The sequence below is a fragment of the Euprymna scolopes genome, chromosome 38, assembly GCF_053919585.1.
Source record: "Euprymna scolopes isolate OS-2025 chromosome 38, ASM5391958v1, whole genome shotgun sequence".
NCBI lineage: Eukaryota > Metazoa > Mollusca > Cephalopoda > Sepiida > Sepiolidae > Euprymna > Euprymna scolopes.
In genome coordinates, this window is record NC_136519.1 from 58,231,715 (window position 1) to 58,256,980 (window position 25,266).

At 30.5% G+C, this 25,266-nt stretch overlaps 1 protein-coding gene across 6 annotated transcripts in view; it reads right to left on the minus strand.

The window, feature by feature from the left end:
* The window catches only part of LOC145263161 (solute carrier family 28 member 3-like), a 688,175-nt gene that overhangs the window by 252,663 nt on the left and 410,246 nt on the right, over positions 1-25,266 (minus strand). Inside the window, exon 1 of one of the 6 annotated variants that reach the window (XM_080120173.1) lies at positions 19,827-19,884. The exons of the other annotated variants lie outside the window; for them this stretch is intronic. The gene's annotated coding sequence lies outside the window, so the exon portion shown is untranslated. Of the gene's footprint in view, positions 1-19,826; positions 19,885-25,266 lie in introns of those variants that run through there. 6 annotated transcript variants of the gene reach the window in all.

Sequence of the window (25,266 nt, forward strand, 5' to 3'; positions counted from 1 at the left end):
AAAAAGTTCACGATCTGGGTAGACGCTAGTTCACTAGCCTTTGGAGTTACGCCCAAAGAATGATTCTAGGCGCATAAACCTGGCCGAACTGGATGCCACATTGAAAGGAGTTACCATGGTGCTTCAGTGGTAAGCCAGGGTACTATATATTATCACGGACTCTGCGTGCACTCATCGGTGGATAACCGATGAACTGACTGGAAGTGCATGGCTAACCACACGGGCAGCGAGTGAGATGCTGATACGAATACGGCTTACCACTCTTGTCGATACAATCAAAGAGTACAACCTAACCGTGAACATAACATTGATCAGGTCTGCAAGAAACAGGACAGATGCGCTGACACGATTACCAAAACGGTGGCTGCTGGCTGATACCCGAGGAGGTTCTGAGACGCTGCAACAGCCGTGTGCAGCTGTCACGTGTGCTATGGATGTGGATCGTATCAGTGAGATTCATCAGCAATGCGGACACCCAGGGTTTAAGCGGACACTATATTTTACCAAGATGGCTGACCCAGAAATAAGAAGGGTACATGTCAAGAGAGCAGTGGAAAGTTGTGAGGCATGTCAATCAATCTATCCGGTTCCGATACAGTAGAAAAAAGGGCAATTGGGACAGAGCGGTACGTGGCAGAGAGTGGGCATGGATATCACACATTACGTTGGCAATTACTTCCTTACCCTCATCGATTGTGGTCCTACACGCTTCGCGGTCTGGAGACCACTCGGGCGCCAGGACTCCTCCTACATTATTCGCCAGCTGTTATCTGTGTTCTTTGAAACAGACGCGCCCGAAGAGGTGCCAACGGACAATGACCCAACCTTCTGCAGCTAGCAGGTCAGGCAGTTCCAGAAGGAGTGGGGAGTGCGTCTGCGACTGTGGTGTGCTTATGTGCCATTTGGCAACGGTACTGCTGAGAGGAGCCATCGCAGCATCTAAAGAATCGCGACCAGGAAGCAATGCACCGTCTCAGAAGCTGTATATTGGTACAACATAACGCCGAAAGATAGCATCTCTCCGGGAACAGCGCCTGCAAACGCAATATACCAATACCGCGTCCGAGAAAAGAGAATCTACCCCAACAGAGAAGTTGCCAACGAGGAAGGACAGAGGTCGTACGCACCAAGGGATCCTGTCTGGTTGAAGCCGCCGGGAAGCTGGTACACTGACAAATATACACGGGGCCGAGTGACCGATGTGGTAAGTCAACAGTCAGTCATGGTTGATGGTATGCTCCGTCATGTTAGGGATCTGAGGCAGGCGACACAGTTGCAACCACCACTGAATGACGGGAGCGACTCTGGGTCAGAAAGCCAGTGGACCATCGCTCTGGTTTGCACCATCCTCATCATGATCAAGCAGCGAATCCGATATTAGTAGCCTCTCAGGGGAGGCAGTGTCTTTCGACCCGCAGACTGCAGATGAGAGTGCAATTCAACAAGAGGACTGCACAGTCCAACTTCGAAGAAGCACCCGACTGAAGAGGGCGCCACCTCCCTGCGGTATCATAATGATCTTGAGATCAGGGGGCATGTGGGGAAAATAGAAACGGACATACAAATGACCTACCTGTGAACCGCCCACGTGTCTGCTTGTAATGCGTGTCGGACAGGAAAAGTAAAAGCAAGCTGGCGTCTGTGATATTTAACAGAAACGGTCTCATGTAATCTCGCGAGATTAACGTGGATGAATGTAATATAAAGCAGGTCGCTTGGAGGTGTGTTGGGAGAGCTTTGGCTGTTCAGACGCTAAAGAAGTGACGTGACAAGACAGATGGTTACTCAATGCATTGGGACGAGTGAAGGAGGTTCCAATTCTACACAGACACACGCAGAAAACACACACGTAGACACAAAAAGACAAACACGCACAAACACACACGCAAAAACACACGGACGCACACACGCACACCCACAAACAAATTCACGCAGACACGGAAAAACACATACACGCACACAAAATAAACACAAACACGCATACACGCATACACACATGCACACATGCACACATGCAGAAACATACGGACGCACACACGCACACGCACTACCAAATTCAGCACAGACGCACAAAGTTACGCACAGACTCGAACACACACGCAGACACACAGGCACACACTTTTAAAATAGTAGATAATTTAAAGGCAATAAAATCACACAAACGGAGATTTTGAAGTACATAAATTGTCAACTTACGGTTATGATTACATGTTAGAATCAAGCACGATAGTTAAAGATGTTTAAAGCAACGAAACAATGTTAACCGTAAATGTTTTTGTTTTGTTTATTTACTTTTTGTTCAGTGACTGTAATTTTTTAGGTAAGGTACTAGAAAAAAGTAACAGTAATAACAATTAAAAATAAAACAAACAAAAAACCCGTTACAGAACAAAATAAAATAATAATAAACTGTTTTGTACGGGAAATCGAAGAAAAAATGCTAACCGTAAATGTTAATTATGTTTGTATCAGGGATGATTTTTAAGGGAGTTAGTGTCCTGGTGACAATGTCTGTGTAGGTAACGGTAAGGGTATTAACACATAAAATTATTTTAAACGCATAGTTCTTCTTGTGGCTTCTTTCGCTTTTTCTTATAAATAAATATCCCCCAATCCAGCTATAGAATAGTGAGGACGAAACCGGTGAAGTGACCTACCTTTTTCAGTACTTCCTTTTAATCATGAATATCAATAACACAAGTTTTCCATTCACACACACATATATATATATATATATATATATATATATATATATATATATTATGGGTATTTTGTACTCCATGAAAAATTATATATATATATATATATATATATATATATATATATATATATATATATATATATATATATATATTACGCCTAAAATAATATTTTACACAGAGACGGTTGGAGAAGAAAAGAATCTTTGTCGGCATTAAAGCTATAACTTCGAGTTAGATTTCCTTGTTCTGATACCGTTGGCTGACTTCCTCATTCTTAAAACGCCCCTTCTCTACTGCAAATCAACTATTAAAAAATGCCTTTAACAAGTGAAAATTATTAATGTTTTTTATATTTCTTCACGGGGCTAAAAATGTTACTCTTCAATGTTTAATCGCCTTTCTCTGAAGACGCAAACACATTTTTCTTTCGTCTCTATAATGACCATAATAGTCATAAAATGAATGAGACGAGAAATATGGTATAAGGCGGGCAATAATATTAAACTCCAACCTTTCATAATCTTAATGATATGACTTTATTCGTTATTTATGAAAGCACATTTTTCTTCTGCATTACATTCTTACATGCACGTGTGTCTGTGTGTATGTATGCGCGCATACATGAATGCATGTATGTGTGCATACATGAATGTATGTATGTGTGCATACATGAATGCATGTATGCGCGCATACATGAATGCATGTATGTGTGCATACATGAATGTATGTATCTGAGCATACATGAATGGATGTATCTGTGCATACATACATGAATGTATGCACGCATACATGAATGCATGTGTGTACGTATGCATGTATACATGAATGTATGTATGCGTGCATACATGAATGTATGTGTGTATGTATGCGTGCGTACATGAATGTATGTACACGGTATCTCTATATTTATAAAATTGTGTAACAACTTCTAGGTTTTCCCAACTGAATGTTAAGTTAAATATGTTTTTCTTCATAAAAATATTGTTGTTTATTTATATAAATTACCAAACGTGATAGCTTAATTTACCAAGAGGTATAATTTTAAACATTCTATTTAAGAAAAATAATATGATTATAAAAATCCAAACCAATGTTGTTTCTTTACACAAAACAACTCAGTCATTTAAATATTTTTGCAACGCTTAGGAAATAATTTATCTCAATATCCTTCAAAATTTGAAAGAAATTCAGAAGAATTATTCGACAGTATCCAGTTATCAAAATAAAGACAAGATTTTTGTGTCGAAGAATGTAAAATTCTGGAAATTTTATTTTTTAATGATTTTATAAATATAAATTAAACAATATTAGCTTTAAAAATAAATGATTTTAACAATTTAATTCAGTAAATAAATTAATAAAATAATGATGATTTTAACAATTTAATTCAGTAAAAAAATTAATAAAATAATGATGATTTTAACAATTTAATTCAGTAAAAAAATTAATAAAATAATGATGATTTTAACAATTTAATTCAGTAAAAAAATTAATAAAATAATGATGATTTTAACAATTTAATTCAGTAAATAAATTAATAAAATAATGATGATTTTAACAATTTAATTCAGTAAAAAAATTAATAAAATAATGATGATTTTAACAATTTAATTCAGTAAATAAATTAATAAAATAATGATGATTTTAACAATTTAATTCAGTAAAAAAATTAATAAAATAATGATGATTTTAACAATTTAATTCAGTAAATAAATTAATAAAATAATGATGATTTTAACAATTTAATTCAGTAAATAAATTAATAAAATAATGATGATTTTAAAATCCTACAAAATATAAATAAGAACATAATAAAAAGGCACACTCGAAACAAACAAAAACTGTACGTAAAAATATAACATAATGAAAAGAAAAATATGTCGAAAATTTTTTTATTTTCTCCTCTTTTTCCTCTTCTTCCTTTCTCTTCATACTGGCGATAGTGTTGGTCATGTGACATATATTTGCCTGTTGATTGATCTGCGTATTACCGCGTTTTGCAATGAAATTCAAAGCTTAAGTTGAGAGCCCGCAGTTCGGACTGGAATGAAAATGGCATTTGTAATGTATTGATGTGCTTCTTCTATCCGTTTAAACATTATGTTAAAATGTAGAAGTGAACACGTCTAAATTACCTGGCGTATTCGTATTTCGCAAAGAGAATCGCTTTAAAGGAAATCAAAGTAATCTGTCGATGACTTACAGTTAAATATGTCGGAAAATACCAGCTTGGAAGTGAGAAGACACACTTATATATTTTTTAAGGCCTGAAGGAAACGGACTTGTCTCAAGCTGTAGTTTTTTCTAAGTCAAATAGAAAACAGTATTTCTAGTCTGATCGGATTCAAAGAAGGGATAGAGAAGTTTTTTGCCGGAGGTCCAGCCTCTTAAAGAAAACGTTAAAATAGGAAGAACGGTGAATTTTTTTACAGGTTATTCTGTTAGGAAAATGAGAAATAGATTTCTCGCTACAAGAACATTATTTTAGATAATAAGATATCTTCGTCTGCAGATATATCAATTACTCTATACGAAATGACCTTTATTTAAAAAAAAGTCGAATTACAAAATATAAAGTTAAATTGTAAACAAACGGAGCGAACTCCTTCTGAAATTTCTTAAAGTATTACGATCTTCTAAAAAATCTATGTTAAAAATATAACAATTCTTAAAATATTACGATCTTCTAAAAAATCTGTGTTAAAAATATAACAATTCTTACAGTGTTACCACCTTCTAAAAAATCTGTGTTAAAAATATAACAATTCTAAAAGTATTACGACCTTCTAAAATTCTGTGTTTAAATATAACAATTCTAAAAGAATTATGACCCTTTAAAAAACTGTGTTAAACATATAACAATTCTAAAAGTATTACGACCTTCAAAATTCTGTGTTAAAAATATAAGAATTCTTAAAGTATTACAACCTTCTAAAACATCTGTGTCAAAATATAATAATTCTTAAAGTATTACGATCTTCTAAAAAACCGGCGTTAAAAATATAATAATTCTTAAAATTACTACCTTTAGAAATTCGGTAGAAAAATTTTACAATTCTAAAGTATAAAGACCTTCTAAAACAATTTGTGCCAAAAATATAACAATTCTAAAAGTATTATGACCTTCTAAAAGTCTGTGTTAAAAATATAACAATTCTAAAAGTATTACGACCTTCTAAAATTCTGTGTTAAAAATATAACAATTCTAAAAGTATTACGACCTTCTAAAATTCTGTGTTAAAAATATAATAATTCGAAAAGTATTACGATTTTCAAAAAAATCTGCGTTAAAAATATAATAATTCTTAAAATTACGACCTTTAAATAAATTCGGTGTTAAAAATAATAATTCTGAAAGTATTACGACCTTTTAAAAACCTGTGTTAAAAATATAACAATTCTTAAAAGATTACGACCTTTTAAAAATCTGTGTTACAAATATAACAATTCTTAAAGTATTACGACCTTCTAAAAATCTGTGTCAAAAATATAATAATTATTAAAGTATTACGACCTTCTAAAACTCAGTGTTAAAAATATAACAATTCTAAAAGTATTACGACCTTCTAAAATTCTGTGTTAAACATATAATAATTCTTAAAGTATTACGACCTTCTAAAACATCTGTGTGAAGAATATAACAATTCTTAAAGTATTATGACCTTCTAAAAATCTGTTAAAAATATATTAATTCTTAAATTAAAACGACTTTCTAAAAAATCTGTGTTAAAAATATAATAATTCTTAAAGTATTATGACCTTCTAAAAATCTGTGTGCAAAATATTATAATTCTTATAAGTATTACGACCTTCTAAAAACCTGTGTTAATAATATAACAATTCTTAATGTATTACGGCCTTCTTAAAAAGGTGTGTTTAAAATATAACAATTCTTTACGTATTACGATTTTCTAAAACATGTGTGTTGAATATAATAGTTCTTAAAGTATTACAACCTTCTAAAAATATGTGTTAAAATATAACAATTCTTAAATTATTACGACTTTCTAAAAGAAGGTGTGTTAAAAATATAACAATTCTTAAACTATTACGATTTTCTAAAAAGTCTGTGTTAAAAATATAATAATTCTTAAAGTATTACGACCTTCTAAAAATCTGTGTTAAAATATAACAATTCTTAAACTATTATGATCTTCTAAAAATCTGTTTTAAAAATATAATTATTTTTAAAGTGTTATGACCTTCTAAAATATGTGTTAAAAATATAACAATTCTTTAAGTATTACGACCTTCTAAAAATATGTGTTAAAAATATAACAATTCTGAAATCATTACGATCTTCTAAAAAATCTGTGTTAAAAATATAATATTTTTTAAAGTATTATGACCTTCTAAAATATGTGTTAAAAATATAACAATTCTTAAAGTATTACGACCTTCTAAAAATATGTGTTAAAATATAACAATTCTTATAAAATTACAATCTTCCAAAATATCTGTGTTAAAAATATAACAATTCTTAAAGTATTACAACCTTCTAAAAGATCTGTGTTAAAAATATAACAATTCTTATAAAATTACGATCTTTCAAAATATCTGTGTTAAAAATATAACAAACTGTACGTTTTAAATTTAAAACATAACAAAATTTAAAAAAAACTCCTCGTAAAAAATATAACTCTATAATGAGAAAATGAAAAAAAAACCCTAAAAAATGAAAAAAGCAAAAAAATACTCTATGTTCAAAATATAACAGAATAATAAAAGTCAACAAAGAGAAACAAACTGTACGTCCAAAATATAGTGGCATAATAAAAAGAAAAAAGGAGAAACAAACTGTACATTAAATGTTTACCGGGCAGCATTGGGAAGTACAGCTTGATATAAAATGTTATCGATTCATGTAAATTTTTGACAGAGCAAGTACTTTTGTTTTAAGTACCATCACAGTTACGAGAAAGAACTGTGATTCGACTGTATGTTGATGGCATAGAGGCAGTACTTTCACGAGCACCAGATATTACATATGTTAATTTGAGTCTTTTTTAAAACCCGAAATATATATGAGGATGTGTTAATGTATCTATCAATATTAAATTATTTACTATGGGAAAAATTTCTTTGGTCAATCATTATTGAAGTTAACATGTAGGAGTGACGATGGCTACGTGGTTAACAACATGTAGAGAATCAAATTCGTCCAACAGAAAGACTTTCGTCAAAGTTAGATGTGATCTTCTGTTTAATCACCTGGAAAGTTTAATAAATATAACGTTTATACTTATTACTTTCATATGTATTTATTATTATTATTATTATTATTATTATTATTATTATTATTATTATTATTATTATTGTTATAATTATTATTATTATTATTATTATTATAATTATTATTATTATTATTGTTATTATTATTATTATTATTATTATTATTATTATTGTTATAATTATTATTATTATTATTATTATTATTATTGTTATAATTATTATTATTATTATTATTATTATTGTTATAATTATTATTATTATTGTTATAATAATAATAATAATTATTATTATTATTATTGTTATAATTATTATTATTATGTCCGTTAAATTGACAGGTTCTTATTTCAGATGTCTCTCAAGAGCTTTCGATCGTCGTGTTCCTCGTCACGAGTATTTTTAAAGAAGTTCTTTGATGTATTTGTGCGTTTTTTTTTTTAATTTTCACGAATGTTTTGGCAGAAAAGGTAGGATAAAAATAAAGGAGCATCGTTGCGTCTATTGTTTTATATTCAATAATTTTGTTTACTTATGTCATTTTTTATTAATTGAATACTTACCTTCTCTATCAAGAAACATAAGATTCAATTAATAATATGTTATGGACAATTGTAAAAAATCAAATATAGTAATTAAAACTAATAAGACTTTACATTAACCCTAATATAATATACAAATTAAAATGGTCATGCCTTCTTCATAATCAAACTGAAAAAAGTATATTACGTATACTGGCAACTGTAGCATTAACCATTAAACTATTCAGACGGTTGTTGAGTCGAGTCCTAAAATAACACTCACAACAAAAATCAGATATATGTTTTTGACTTTCAAAAATAACGCTCACAAGAAAAATCAGAATTACGTTCTTGAACTTCTAAAATAACACTCACAAGAAAAATCAGAATAATGTTTCTGAACTCCTAAAATAACACTCACAAATAAAATCAGAATTATGTTTTAATATTCTAAAATACCTATTAAAAGGAAAAAACAGAATTATGTTTTTGAACTTCTAAAATAACACTTTCAAGAAAAATAAGAATTATGTTTTTGAACTTCTTAAATAACTCTAATAAAAAATCAACATTATATTTTTGAACTTTTAAAATGACACGCACAAGAAAAATCAGAATTATGTTTTGAAACTTCAAAAATAACTGTCACAAGAATAATCAGTATTATGTTTTTGCACTTCTAAAATAACACTCACAAGAAAAATCAAATATATGTTTTTGAACTTCTAAACAACACTCACAAGAAAAATCCGAATTGTGTTTTTAAAACTTCCTAAATAACACTCACAAAAATTAACATTATGTTTTTAAACTTCTAAAAAGACTCTGACAATTAACATTATGTTTTTAAACTTCTAAAAAGACTCTGACAAACGAGAATTATGTTTTTGAACTTCTAAAATAACTCTGACTAGATAAATCAGAATAACGTTTTTGTATATCTAAAATAACTCTCACAACAAAAATCAGTATTATGTTTATGAACTTCTAAAATAGCTCTATCAAGAAAAATCAGAATTATGTTTTAGAACTATAAAAAAATCCAAAAGAACATTAGATATATGTTTTTGAACTTCTAAAATAACTCGAACAAGAAAAACAAGTATTATGTTTTTGAACTTCTAGAATAACACTCACAAGAAAAATCAGAGGAATGTTTAGGAACTTCTAAAATATCAATCACAGGAAAAATTAGAATTGTGTTGATTAACTTCTAAAATAACACTCACAAGAAAATCAGATGAATGTTTTGAAACTTCTAAAATATCTCTCACAAGAAAAAGCAGAATTATGTTGATTAACTTCTACAATAACACTCACAAGAAACGTGAGAATTATGTTTTTTAACTTCTCAATGACCTTTCACAAGAAAATCAGATACATGTTTTTAACTTCTAAAATAACTCACACCAGAAAAATCAGAATAATATTTTTAACTTATAAAATAATACTCACAAGAAACATCAAAATTATGTTTTTGAACTTCTACAACATTACGCACAAGAAAAATCAGATATATGTTTTTGAACTTCTAAATTAACATTCTCAAGAAAAATCCATTATATATTTTTGGACTTCTAAACAGCCACTCACAAGGCAAACCATATATATGTTTTAAACTTAAATTACTCTCACAAGGAAAATCAGATTTATATTTTTGAACTTTTAAAATAACTTTCATAAGTAAAATCAGAATTATGTTTAGAACTTCTAAAAAACACTCACAAGAAAAACCAGATATATGTTTTTGACCTCCTAAAATAATTCTCACATGAAAAATCAGAATGATGTTTTTGAACTACTAAAAACATCTCACAAGTAAAATCAGAATAATGTTTTTGATCATCTAAAATAACACGTATAAGAAAAATCAGATATATGGATGTAACTTCTATAAAAACATCCGCAAGAAATATCGGTTATATGATTTTGAACTTTTAAAATAACACTCACAAGTAAAATCAGAATTATGTTTCTGAACAATAACACTCCACAAGACAAATCAGAATTATGTTTTTGCACTTTTAAAAACAACTTACAAAAAAAAGAAATATGTTTTTAAACATCTAAAATAACCCTCACAAGATAATTAGATACATGTTTTGCAACATCTAAAATATCTCTCACAAGGAAAATAATAATTATATTTTTGAACTTCTGAAATAACACTTACAAGAAAAACCAGAATTATGTTTTTGAACGTCTAAAATAACAATTACAAGAAAAATCAGAATTATGTTTTTGAACGTCTAAAAGAACACACAAAAGAAATATCAGAATGATGTTTTTGAACTTCTAAAAAATCTCTCACAACAATAATTACATATACGGTTTTAAACTTCTAAAATAACACTCAATGAAAAAAATCAGTTATATATTTTCGAACTTCAAAAAAAACACTCACGAAAAATCAAATATATATTTTTTAACTTCTAAAATAACACTCATAAAAATCAGTTATATGTTTTTGAACTTCTAAAATAACAAGAAAAATCAGAATTATGTTTTAGAGTCATAAAAACATCCAAAAGTACATCAGATATAAGTTTTTGAACTTCTAAAATAACTCTCACAAAAAATCAGAATCATTTTTTTTAACTTCTATAACTCACAAGAAATATCAGATAGATGTTTATGAACTTCTAAAATAGAACTTCTAAAATAACACTATGAACTTCTAAAATAACACAAGAAAAATATAAATCAGGTTTTGTAAAAGACCAGTCACAAGAAAAATCAGATACATGTTTTTGATCTTCTAACAAAAGCCTCACGAAAAAAATCGGAATTATGTTTTTGAACTTCTAAAATAGCTCTCACATGCAAAATCAGAATTACGAAACATCAGAATTATGTTTTTAAACTTCTAAAATAACACTCACAGAAATAATTAGAATTGTTTTTAAACTTCTTAAATAACACTCACAAGAAAAATCAGATGTATGTTTTGGAACTTCTTAAATATCTCTCACAAGATAAATCAGAATTATGTTTTTGAACTTCTAAAATAACACTCACAAGAAAAATCAGATATGCGTCTGTGAACGTCTAAAATAATACTCACAGAAAACATGAGAATTGTGTTTTTTAACTTCTAATGACCTTCCACAGGAAAAACCAGATACATGTTTTTGAACTCCTAAATAACACTCACCAGAAAAATCAGGAGAATGATTTTGAACTTCTACAAAATTATGCACAAGAAAAATAACACTCACGAAAAAAATAAAACAATTATTTTTTTGAACTACTATAATAACTGTTACAAGGAAAATCAGAATTATGTTTTTGAACTTCTAAAATAACACTCAAAAGAAAAATCATTTATATATTTTTCGACTTCTGAATAATCACTCACAAGACAAATCTTAACTCTTACAATAAAAATCAGAAGTATGTTTTTGAATTTCTGAAATAACTCTCACAAGAAAAATCAGATATATGTTTTGAACTTTTAAAATAACTTGCACAAGAGAAATCAGATATATGTTTTTGAATTTGTAAAATTACAATCACAAGAAAATCAGAATTTTTTTTTTGAACTTCTAAAATAACACTCACAAGAAAATCAGAATTATGTTTTTGAACTTTTAAAATAACACTCACAAGAAAAATCAGAATTATGTATTTGAACTTTTAAAACAATACTCCAAAAAAAAATCAGAATTATTTTTTTGAACTTTGAAAATACCACTCACAAAAAAAATCAGAATTATATTTTTGACCTTCTAAAATAACACTTACAAGTAAAAAATCAGATACATGTTTTTGCACTTCTAAAATAACCCACAAGAAACATCAGAATTATGTTTTTGAATTTCTTAAATAACTCCTACAAGAAATATCAGAATTATGTTTGTTAACTTCCAAAATAAACCTCACAAGTAAAATCTGTTATGTGTTTTTTAACTTCTAAAATAACAGTCACAAGAAAAATCAGAGTTATATATTTGAACTTCGAAAAATAACTTTCACAAGTAAAATCAGTATTATGTTTTTGAACTTCTAAAATAACACTTACAAGAAAAATCAGTTATATGTTTTTGAACTTTTAAAGAAACCCTCACAAGAAAAATGACATATACGTTTTTTAACCTCTAAAATAATTTCACATGAAAAATCAGTTATATTTTTTGAACTTCTAAAATAACACTCACAAGAAAAATCAGTTACATGTTTTTAAACTTCTAAAATAACACACACAAAAAAATCAGAATTATGTGTTTTAACTTCTAAAATAACTCTCACAAGTAAAACCATTTATATATTTTTGGACTTCTGACTAACCACTCACAAGACAAATCAGATATATGTTTTAGAAATAAAATTCAGAATTATCGTTTGTAACTAAAAGAGATCTCATAGGAAAAATCAGAATTATGTTTTGAACTTCTAAAAATACTATTTTTGATCATCTAAAAAAATCATATATGTGTGAGAACTTCTATAAAAGCATCTGCAACAAATTTCAGATATATGATTTTGATCTTCTAAAATAAGTCTCACAAGTAAAATCAGAATTATGTTTTTGAACTTCAAAAATAACCCCCAAAAGACAAATCAAAATTATGTGTTTGAACTTTTAAAATATCACTTACAAAAAAATAAGCAATATATTTTTGAACTTCTAAAATAAAACCCCCAAAGAAAGATCAGAATTATGTTTTTGAACTTCTAAATTAACTCTTACAAGAAGAATTAGATACATGTTTTGCAACTTCTAAAATATCTCTCACAAGGAAAATCAGAATTATATTTTTGAACTTCTAAAATAACACTCACATAAAAATAATAAATTATGTTTTTGAACTTCTAAAATAAATATATGGTTTTGAACTTCTAAAGAAACTCTCACAACAAAAATCACATATACGTTATTTAACATCTAAAATAAAATTCATAGGAAAATCAGTTATATATTTTAGAACAATAAAATAAAATAATACTCACAAGAAAAATCAGTCACATCTTTTTGACCTAAAAATCACTTGCAAGAAAAATCAGCATTATGTTTTTGAACTTCTAAAATAACTCTCACAAGAAAAATCAGATATATGTTTTTGAATTTGAAAAATTACACTCACAAGAAAAATCAGAATTATGTTTCTGAACTTCTAAAATAACACTCCCCAAAAAATCAGAATTATGTTTTTGAATTTGAAAAATTACACTCACAGGAAAAATCAGAATTATGTTTTTGAACTTCTAAAATAACGCTAACAAGAAAAATCAGAATTATGTATTTGAACTTTTAAAATAACACTCCACAAAAAATCAGAATTATGTTCTTGAACTTTGAAAATACCACTCACAAAGAAAATCAGAATTATATTTTTGAACTTCTAAAATAACACTTACAAGTAAAAAGTCAGATACATGTTTTTGCACTTTTCAAGAAACATCAGAATTATGTTTTTGAATTTCTTAAATAACTCCTACAAGAAAAATACGAATGATGTTTTTGAACTTCTAAAATAACGCTCATAAGAAAGATCAGAATTATGTGTTTTAACTTCTCAAATAACTCTCACAAGAAAAATCAGAATTATGTTTTTGATCTTTCAAAATAACACCCACAAGAAAAATAAGAGTTATAATTTTTAACTTCTAAAATACCACTCACAAGAAAAATCAGTAAAATATTTTTGAACTTACAAAAAACCTCTCACAACAAAAATCCCGTGTACGTTTTTAAACTTCTAAAATAAACCCTCACTGGAAAATCCGTTATATATTTTTGAACTTCAAAAATAACACTCAAGAAAAATCAGATATATGTTTTTGAACGTCTAAAACAAAACTCACAACAAAAATCAGTGGTATGGTATTGAACTTCCAAAATAACTCTCACAAGAAAAATCAAATATATGTTTTTGAACTTCTAAAATAACTCTTACAAGAAAAATCACTTGTATATTTTTGCACTTCTAAAATAACACTCACAACAAAAATTAGTTGTATTGTTTTGAACTTCTAAAATAACTCTCACAAGAAACATTAGTTACATGTTTTTGAACTTCCAAAATAAACCTCACAAGTAAACTCAGTTAAGTGTTTTTGAACTCCAAAAATAACACTCACAAAAGAAATCAGGGTTATATATTTGAACTTCTGAAATAACTCTCACAAGTAAAATCAGAATTACTTTTTTGAACTTCTAAAATAACACTCACAAGAAAAATCAGTTATATGTGTTCGAACTTCTAAAGAAACTCTCACAAGAAAAATCACTTATAAATTTATTAACATCTAAAATAAAATTAACAGGAAAAATTAGTTATATAATTTTGAACTTCTAAAATAACACTAACAAGAAAAATCAGTTACATGTTTTTGAACTTCTAAAAAACACTCGCAAGAAAAATCAGAATTATGTTTTTGAACTTCTAAAATAACTCTTACAAGAAAAATCAGATATATGTTTTGAACTATTAAAATAACTTCTACAAGAAACATCAGATATAAGTTTTTCAACTTTTAAAATTACACTCACAAGAAAAATCAGTATTATATTTTTGAACTTCTAAGATAATTCTCACAAGAAAAATCAGGGTTATGTTTTTGAACTTTTAACATAACACCCACAAGAAAAATCAGAATAAGTTTTGGAACTTTTAAAATACCACGTACAAGAAAAATCAGAAGGATGTTTTTCAACTTCTAAAATAACTCTCACAAGAAAAATCTGACCAGGTCTTTATGTGCTTCAGGCTAAATATGCAACATAATATTAGCTACTTGTATTTTCTCTACCGATCTCCCTCAAGACAGGACTGTATCCCAGTAAACAAAATCTCTGACTGCATGGATATAGCACTCTCCCTCGATACTAGCGCACAATTATATGTATTTGGTGACTTTAATGTCAACCCTAGTAACTGGCTTGGATTCTCTAATTACACAGACGTAGCTGCTAGCACAACACATAGCTTCTCTATATCCCATTCCCTACCTCAGACGATAGATATGCCCCATAGCAAAATATATTTTCTCTTCCAGCAGAACAGTGCGCAAATGAGACCACTGAATGGTTCAAAACTGCAATTGAAGCACATGTTCCCGCACGGAAATTCTATAACAAGCCCCACTCTCCCCAATGGTTAACTTCTGCTTGTGCAGCTGCCATTGCTCAAACGCAGCATGCGTTCCGCAGTTCAACTCTATAAGTCCAGTTCAAACAAACAGAAGTATATAGAAAGTAGAAATAATTGTAAGAGAGTGATAGAGACAGCGAAGACAGATTACTCTGAAACCACCAAAAAACGCATCGAGGCACAGAAACTAGGAACCCGTGATTTTTTAAAAATCTACAACAGTGTAGTAAATAATGGGCAGTCAACGATTCCCCCACTATCAAACAATCATGAGGTTGCTTGCACGGCAACCGACACTAAAAAACACTCCCACGAAAAATCAGTATTAGGTTTTTGAACTCCAAAAATAACACAAGTAAAATCAGTTATGTGTTTTTAAACTGCTAAAATAACACTCACAAAAAAAATTAGAATTATATTTTAGAAGTTCTAAAAAAGCTCTCACAAGAAAAATCACATATACGTTTTTGAACATCTAAAATAACACTAACAAGAAAAATTAGTTATATATTTTTGAACTTCTTAAATAACGCTCACAAGAAAAATAGTTACATTTTTTGAACTTCTAAAATAACTCTCACAAGAAAAATCAGATATATGTGTTTGAACTTCTAAAATTACACTCACAATACACTTGCCGGTCGGTTTGCCTCAAACTCCACACTGGACCCGGAACCCCACTCCCTCCCTGACTTTCCTTTGCGGACAGACGACACACTAGACAAATCACCTTTGAAAATCACCTACATGGTATTATAAAAAAAAACTAGACACCGCAAAAGCATGTGGACAAGATCTCATCCCGGCTGTGCTATTAAAAAAATGATCTGCCGAGGTTGCTCCAGTTCTCTCCAAACTTTACAATAAATGCCTTAACGAATCTTGCTTTCCCGACTGCTGGAAAACCGCTTGTGTGGTACCAGTCTTCAAGAATTCTAGTGAAAGAAATCATCGCCCCATTAGCCTCCTCCTGCTTTTCGCCAAAATATTTGAGTCCTTAGTTAATAAAGCCCTAGTCCAGCACATAACAGCTACTAAACTTCTGACTGACAAATAATATGGATTCAGGCAAACTCGTTCAACAGCAGATATCTTAATTGTAGTCTCTGGACGTATATACCGTTCACTGGACAAAACAGGGGATGATAGAGCGGTAGCCCTTGATATATCTAAGGCTTTTGACAGGGTATGGCACGATGGTCTTCTAAGGAAAATTAGATCATGTGGTATCACTGGAAGAATACATAATGTAATTAGATCCTTCTTAAGTAAGAGAAAAATCCAAGTTGTCCTTAACAGTTGTACATCTAAACAATATGACATAAATGCGGGAGTACCTCAGGGGTCTATCCTTGGACCTCTTTTATTCCTGATATTCATAAATAAAATTGTTTCGGAGATGGTTATATTTTGCCGATGACACCATTCTCTATAAAAGATATGAGGGGAAAACAAATGAACACATATCTAAGCAAATGGCAGAAACACTAGAGGATGACCGCCAATCAGTAGTAGAATGGGGACAAAAATAGATGGTCACACTCAATGCTGCCAAGACTAAGCTTGTTTCCTTCAATAACTACAAGAAACCCTCTCTACCACCAATAGCAATGGCCAAGAACACATTGCCTGAAAGTACTTCTTTTAAACTCCTCGGCCTAACGTTTACAGGGAATATGAAGTGGAATAGATACATTGAGAGCATTGCCAAGCCTGCTGCAAAGAAGGTGGGCTATCTCTACAGTGCTAGAAAATTACTTACGCCTGGAAGTATCCTGCAACCCTATAAGGCAACCATTCGCCCATGTATGGAGTACTGTTGTCACATTTGGGCTGGTGCATCTGCTGTTTGTCTTTCACTTCTGGACAGGGTTCAAAAAGAGCCACCAACCTGATATGGCCTGAACTGTCATCTAGGCTTCAGCCTCTGTCCCATCGACGAGATGTTGCATCCCTCTGCCTGTTCTACAAATTCTTTAATGGTGAATGCTCTGACGAACTGCAAACACTTGTACCTCCTCGACGTAACTACCCCCGACAAACCCGACAAGCAACGAAGTCCCACCTCTTTACAGATCCCTAGGTGCAAGAAAGTCTTTTACTTCAATAGTTTCTTCCCCAGAACTGCAAGTCTTTGGAACTCCCTTACGGGATTCTGCTTCATCAACTGTACTGATATGCAGAAGTTCAAGTGTAATGTGAACAAACATCTTTCTACACATCTCCCTTCATAATGCCCCCATAAATTATGTCCCTGATGGTAGCCCGCTACTTCAAAGTGGTACTGTGCCTTGTGTGGAGGGAAAATTGAATTTAAAAAAAACTCTCACAAGAAAAATCAGAATTATGTTTTTGAACTTCTAAGATAACATTCACATGAAAAATAAGAATTATGTTTTTGAACTTAAAAAAACACTCCCACGAAAAATCAGTATTAGGTTTTTGAACTCCAAAAATAACACAAGTAAAATCAGTTATGTGTTTTTAAACTGCTAAAATAACACTCACAAAAAAAATTAGAATTATATTTTGGAAGTTCTAAAAAAGCTCTCACAAGAAAAATCACATATACGTTTTTGAACATCTAAAATAACACTAACAAGAAAAATTAGTTATATATTTTTGAACTTCTTAAATAACGCTCACAAGAAAAATAGTTACATTTTTTGAACTTCTAAAATAACTCTCACAAGAAAAATCAGATATATGTGTTTGAACTTCTAAAATTACACTCACAAGAAAAAAACAAAATAATGTTTTTGAACTTCTAAAATAACACTCACAAGAAGAATCAGAATTATGTTTTGAACTTCTAAAATATCTCACACAAGACAAGTAAGATATATGTTTTTGAACTTCTAAAAACACTCAAAGGAAAAATCAGAATAATGTTTTTGAACTTCTAAAATAACTATCAGAAGAAAAATCAGATATATGTTTTAAACTTCTAAAATAACTCTCCCAAGAAAATCCGTTATATGTTTTAAACTTCTAAAATAACACTTACAAGAAAAATCAGTTATATTTTTTGAACTTCTAAAATAACAATCACAAGAAACATCAGTTATATGTGTTTGAATTTCTAAAATAACTATTACAAGAAAATTCAGGTATATCTTTTTAAGTTCTAAAATAACACTCACAAGGAAAATCAGAATTATTTTTTAGAACTTCTACGATAACACTAGCAAGAAAAATCAGAATAATTATTTTAAGTTCTAAAATAACACTCACAAGAAAAATCAGAATTATGTGTTTTAAATTCTAAAAAAAACTTACAAGAAAAATCAGAATTATGTTTATTAACTTCTAATATAACACTCACAAGAAAAGTCAGAATTATGTGCTTCAAGTTTGAAGTTCTGTCCCTCTGAGTCTTTTTGTAAATGTTCGAGAAACATAGGATAACCAAGAGATCTGGAAACATTTACATTTGCTTTCACGAAGAATTATGATATAATTAAAAAAAACAGGATATATAATTTATTTTAGACCGTCTACAGGTTAGAAGATAAATTAAGATTTAGAATTGATTTAATCTGTACACAAAAAATATACATAATATTGAATTTCGTAAAAATATATATTTGTTTTAATTTATTCCTGTATAGCCCCTTCTCTTTTTAGTTGTGCAATTGGAGAGTTGATGAAACAGATGTGCTGTCTTTCCATGAAAATTTAGTATAACTTTATGTAAATTCCTTAACCTTTCTTACTATATTGAGTTTTATATATATATAGATTTGTTAGTGTGGGCCTTATTATGTTTATAAGACTATCTAAAGGTTATATATATCTAAATATCTATGTTCCTAATGCTATTCATACGCACAAGGTTTCGGGTACATCCGGCAATTTACACATTCACTGGTAAAGGAGTTATTTAGTATACATAAGTATTCTAACAAATACTTCGATGAATGGTTCATAATTTTACATAGTGTTGGATCAAACTTTCGTCACAGTATTCTTGAGGCGATCGTAACGTCCCGAGGTTTAAACATAAAAGGATATGAAACATAAAAGGAGTTGAAACATAAGCTGAAAATATTCCATGACTAAATGCAGCCGATTCTTCAGTTAAGCGTTTACTTTATTTTGTTCACTTACCTGTTAATTCATATTTCAATATCAATTTCTTTATTTGACTTTTACTTAGTATTATTATTATTAGTATTGTTTTTCATTTTTCTGTTCAAAATCGGTTAATCGAATAATTTTGTAGTGTTTTTTATGTCCCTTTCCAAAGGTAAAACGCAAAGTATGATCATACTAAACCTTACAAACTTCAAATATCCAGAAACCTGATTACAGTTTGAATCCAAATCCACTGCATGATGCTGATTCTAAAAAGCAACAAAATTTAGAATTTAGCTGAAAATTCTTTCAGAAAAAAAATGGAATTAAGAGATTATTGGTGTCGATTAGGTCAAATGTAATGCAAATCTAAGATGTTTGAAAGAGTGGAGATTGTGCCCAGATTACATACATTAAAACCTTAAAATACTACAAATAAACTTAAAATTTCACGAAAATCAGATTTATCTGGATTTTAACGAATCGCTTTAAATCTTTTTCTCATTTACATAAAACTAAATCAAATTAAATACAAACACACACAAACATATACACAAAGCTATCTTTATAAATGGAAATTTATTTAAGCTAACTTGGCTCACTGCATTTGGTCAATGTTTTCGGTGGCAGACGGGCGGGCACTGAAAATGTCCGTTTCCCTTATAACTTGGTTCACTGCATTTGGTCAATGTTTTCGGTGGCAGACGAAAGGGCACTGAAAATTTCCGTTTCTCTTATGAGCATCATCTAGTGCCATTGTCTGACTCTTCTTAATTTGTTTCCCATCGACAATCTCGTTTGTGAATAGCGTAAGTTAAATAAGTTATCTCTCTTATACACACATTTTTAACAGATGATGTAATGGAATGACTTTACATACCTTCATAGATGAAATGAACTATACCCTTTCACGTGACTGAGAGAAAGGAATAAAAGACAGGAAGAGAATAAAACAAGATGTCGAGTAACTCTTATGTCCCCTGTATTCCCTTGTAAATAAACCCTTTGTCTTTCACCCATAACCCCGTGTTTCTTGCTGGATTCTTATTTAAAGTAAGGGTATAACAAATGGCGACAGGATTCGAACTCACAAAAACAGAACTTTAAGCCAAAAATGTTGGAAAACGAAGAGAAGAAAATACTGCACAGATAAATTCAACTACTAAAAAACAAGCTAAGACACACAAAAAAGTAAGTTATATTTTTTTTAAATTCAGTCTGTTACGGTCCTACTAAAAAAAAAAAAGAAAAATTGACATTTCATTGAAAGGAACAATTTTTGAACATGTCCATTTCAAATTTTTTTTGTTTCATAAGAAGAAAAAAATATGGCGAAAAAAACACGTGTAGGCTGTGTTTCAGTGTCAATTTCAGGGGTGTTGCAAATACGTTATCTACAATAGAATGTTTTTTTGTGTTGTGTAAAAAACAAACTATTCAGTTAATTTATGTAATGCTTTGTGCAGGTTTTGTTAACCTTTTGTTTTATTGCTGTGTTTAAAAGAAATTCTTCAACATGGAACAATTAGCCGAGTTTACAAAAACGATGCAATTAGCACTGGCAATTCAACAAAGTCAGATAGAATTTTTACAAAAAGAACAGTTAAAACAAAGTGACGTATTAAAAACAATATTAATGAAACAAGAAGAAAAAAAGGATTGTCGGTTCACTCCAAAAGGAATTGCAAATTCGCCGACTGAATATTAATATGTATCAACTAAAGGCTTAACGTTTCCAGTATATTATCGTAAATACGAAAATATTTTTTTCCAAACGATGTCAGGCCTGGTCGGATGAAGAAAAAATTATTTTACTCTTGCAAAAACTGAGTTCCCATGAAAATACCAAGTATACAAATTTTATACTCCCAAGGAAACCCGAAAATATTTCTTTTGAAGAGACTATAGAAATTTGATCGAATATTTTCGAGGAACGGTATAGCTTATTTTATACTCGTTATAGGTGTTTAAATATTTTGAAACAAGATGATAAAGACTTTATAGTCTATGCTGGGAGAGTAAATGCCCAATGCGAGTTATTTAAGTTGAAAGACCTAAAAGAGTATATGTTTAAATGCTTAATATTTGTGCAAGGGTAAACGTCCTCGAAGGATAAAGAGATTCGTTCTAGAATATTATCCATTATGAACCAAGACATAACTTTACGGAAAGTTACCGAGGAATGCCAGAAACTGTTAAATTTAAAACAGGATAATACTAGTATCGAAGAGTACAATGTTGACAAAATACAAAGGGTAAAGCAAGGTGACCACTATGTAAAAATACTGTAAGACGTGTGGAGGAAAGAATGACTTCACAAAAGAGTGCTACTTCAAAAGCAAAATATTCTATAAGTGCGGGCGTAAAGGGCACAAGTCAAGATTACGCAAAAAGGAAAAATACTGTAAGCCTGAAATAAAGACCATTGATTCTAAAAACGAGTCTATGTATGGAAAAAAAAAGGAAAATATTGAAGTTAGAATAAATGGCCGGAAAGAAAACTGCCTTTTGGATACGGAAACTGACATATCCTTAATTGATGAAACAACATGGAAGGAAATTGTTTCTTCAAAGCTGCAAAACAAATTTGCCAGAGGAATGTCTGGAAATAAATTAAAATTGAAATTAAAATTTAAGGGTGAATTTTATACTAATGTGACTCTGAATTAAAAAAACGTTAAAAACTAAAATGTATGTGATACCTGGAAAAAATTCTAATCTATTCGGTATATATTTGATGATACTTTTCAATTTATAGGAGAAACCAATAAACTCATTTTGCAAAAGAGTAAATGTGACAGGGTCTGAAAGTCCCAAACTGCCAGGAAGATTTGTTGAGGATTTGAAGAAGGATTTTACAAATGTATTTTCGGAAGGTCTGGGTTCCTACACTAAAACGGAAGTAAAATTTGAACTGAAAGATGAAGCGATACCAGTGTTTAAACCCAAAAAGAAGGCTCCGTATTCGGCATTAGAAACAATCGAGAAAGAAGTAAATAGACTCGAAGAAATAGGAGTAATAAAAAAAGTTGACTACTCTGAATGGGCATCACTCACAGTTTATGTGAAAAATAAAAATAAAAAATTAGGGTATGTGGAGATTTTTTATGGGATTTAATGATTCCTTAAAGGATCATAACTATCCACTCCCTACCCCTGAGGAAATATTTTCTAAGTTAAATGGAGGAAAAAATTTCACAAAAATTGACTTGTCAGAATTATATTTGCGGTTAAAGCCCACGAAAATTGTTCTAAATACCTGACAATGAATATTCATAAAGGATTATTTTCCCTAAAACGATTGCCGTTTGGGCTGAAAGTAGCACCAAATTTATTCCAACAAATTATGGATGCCATGCTATCAGGCTTGGATTTTGCAATGGCTTATTTAGACGACATTTTGATAAGAAGCAAAAATGTTGAAGAACATAAAAAACATTCGGAAGATATTCGAGAAAATAGAAGACTTCGGATTTTAAGTGACTCTCGAAAAATGTAATTTTGGTATGGACAAGATTGAATATTTGGGACAAATCATTGATTGGAAAGGTAGAAGACCTAACTCAAATAGGACAGAAGCAATTAGAGACATGCCTAGACCAGACAATGTAGTGAAGTTACAGTCGTTCTTGGGTCTAGCAATACTTATATCCCAAATAGGCATGAACTAAGAGCACCATTAAATGAATTATTGAAGAAGAAAAAAATGGCTCTGTACAAAAGAATGTGAGGGAGAATTCTAAAAAATTAAAAGACGTTTGTTATCGGATCTAGCGTTAGCATATTACGACCCAAAAAAGGTTCTAATTGTAGTGGCGGATGTGAGCGAATACGGTTTAGGAGCGGTGTTTCTACACAGAATTGAAGATGGATCTACTAAACTAATTTCTCACGCCTCGAGGGTTTTATTACCCGCTGAAAGAAAGTGCAGTCAGATCGAAAAAGAGGGGTTGGCGATTGTGTATGCCGTGAGAAAGTTTCATAGATTCATTCATGGAAGATCGTTCGTCTTGGAAATGGACCATAAACCATTACTATCGATTTTTGGTTTAAAAATAGGGATTCCTACTCATACGACAAATATATTACAGAGATGGAATATTATTTTGCTCAATTACGATTTCAAAATGAAACAGCTAGCATCTAGTAAAATTGCACATGCAGATGGTTTGTCGAGATTGATCGCCAGTAAAATTGAATTTGAAGACACTGTTATAGCAGCACTAAAATAAGAAAATGAACTAACAGATATATTAATAAATACTGTTAGGGAACTTCCTGTTACACTTGGGGAAATAAAGAAAGCGGCGAAAACAGATACATATATTAAGATAAAAAAAAAAGCGGGACAAGACGAAAAGGATTAAAAATGTTTCCATTTTCTATGTGTGATAAAACTCTGATGTACGCAGACAGGGTGGTAATACCGCAAATATTACAATAGAAAATGCTAAAGGAATTCCACATGGGACAACCTGGAATGAAAGCCCTAATGAGAGGATTCACATACTGGCCTGGAATGGATCAGGACATTGAGGAAATGGTGAAATTATCTAAAGGTTGCCAACTAGCCGCAAGATCTCTCCCCGTACAGACGCAACCTTGCCCTAAAACAGATGTACCCTGAACACGCATCTATATCGATTACGCAAGACCTCTGAAGGGATATTATTACCTAGTAATCGTATATAGTATGTCAAAATGGCCAGAAAAATTTAAATACAAACACCCTACAGCGGCAAACACAATAAAAGCGCTGGGCGAGGTATTTAGAAAACAGTTGTTAGTGATAATGGCACTGTGTTCACAGGTCAAGAATTCAAGCACTACTGTGAGGAACTGGCCATTGAACACATTACAATACCAACTTTTAACCCTCGTCAAACGGACAAGTGGAAAGATTTGTTGATACTTTTAAACGAGCTTTAAAAAAGAATAATAACATCGACACAGAAGAAAAAAGCATTCAAAAATTCTTAGCAATATATAGGATAACACCAAATCCAAATCCAAATGCTAAATGATCCCCAGCTGACATCATGATTGCCAGGAAGGTACTTCGGTGTTCGACCGGTTAATCCCAAGAGAAAAAGTAAAAAAAAAGTATCAAGGATAATGTAAGGTACAAGACTTACAATAACGGGGATAAAGTTTTCTTAAAAAATTATCGGGCAGGGAAGAGTTTTGGGAAGAAGGCATAATCTCAAGAATTGAGAGAATGGTTTACATTATAAAAGGGCAGACTTTTTTCTACAAAAAACATATTAACCAACTGAGACCCCGATAAATAGAAACAGTCAGAAACCAAGAGTTACCAATGGAAGTGCTATATGACACTTTCCATATACAACCTCCAAACAAGGAAGTACCAGTAACTCAGAAATCCAGTCACCCTCCAAAAGTCAAAAATTGGCAAACACAAATGGTGAGGAGCAGTGAAAAGAAAAAGAAAAGAATTTTTTGGACAGAGTCTAAAAAGGAAAAAATAGTAGAAGCAAAATTCTATGGAAGAATTTAACTTGGGAGGAAGGTGATTTAATGGAATGACCTAACATCCTTTCATAGATGAAATGAACTATACCCTCTCACGTGACTGAGAGTGAAGTAAAAAAGACAGAAAGAGAATAAAACAAGACGTCGAATAAC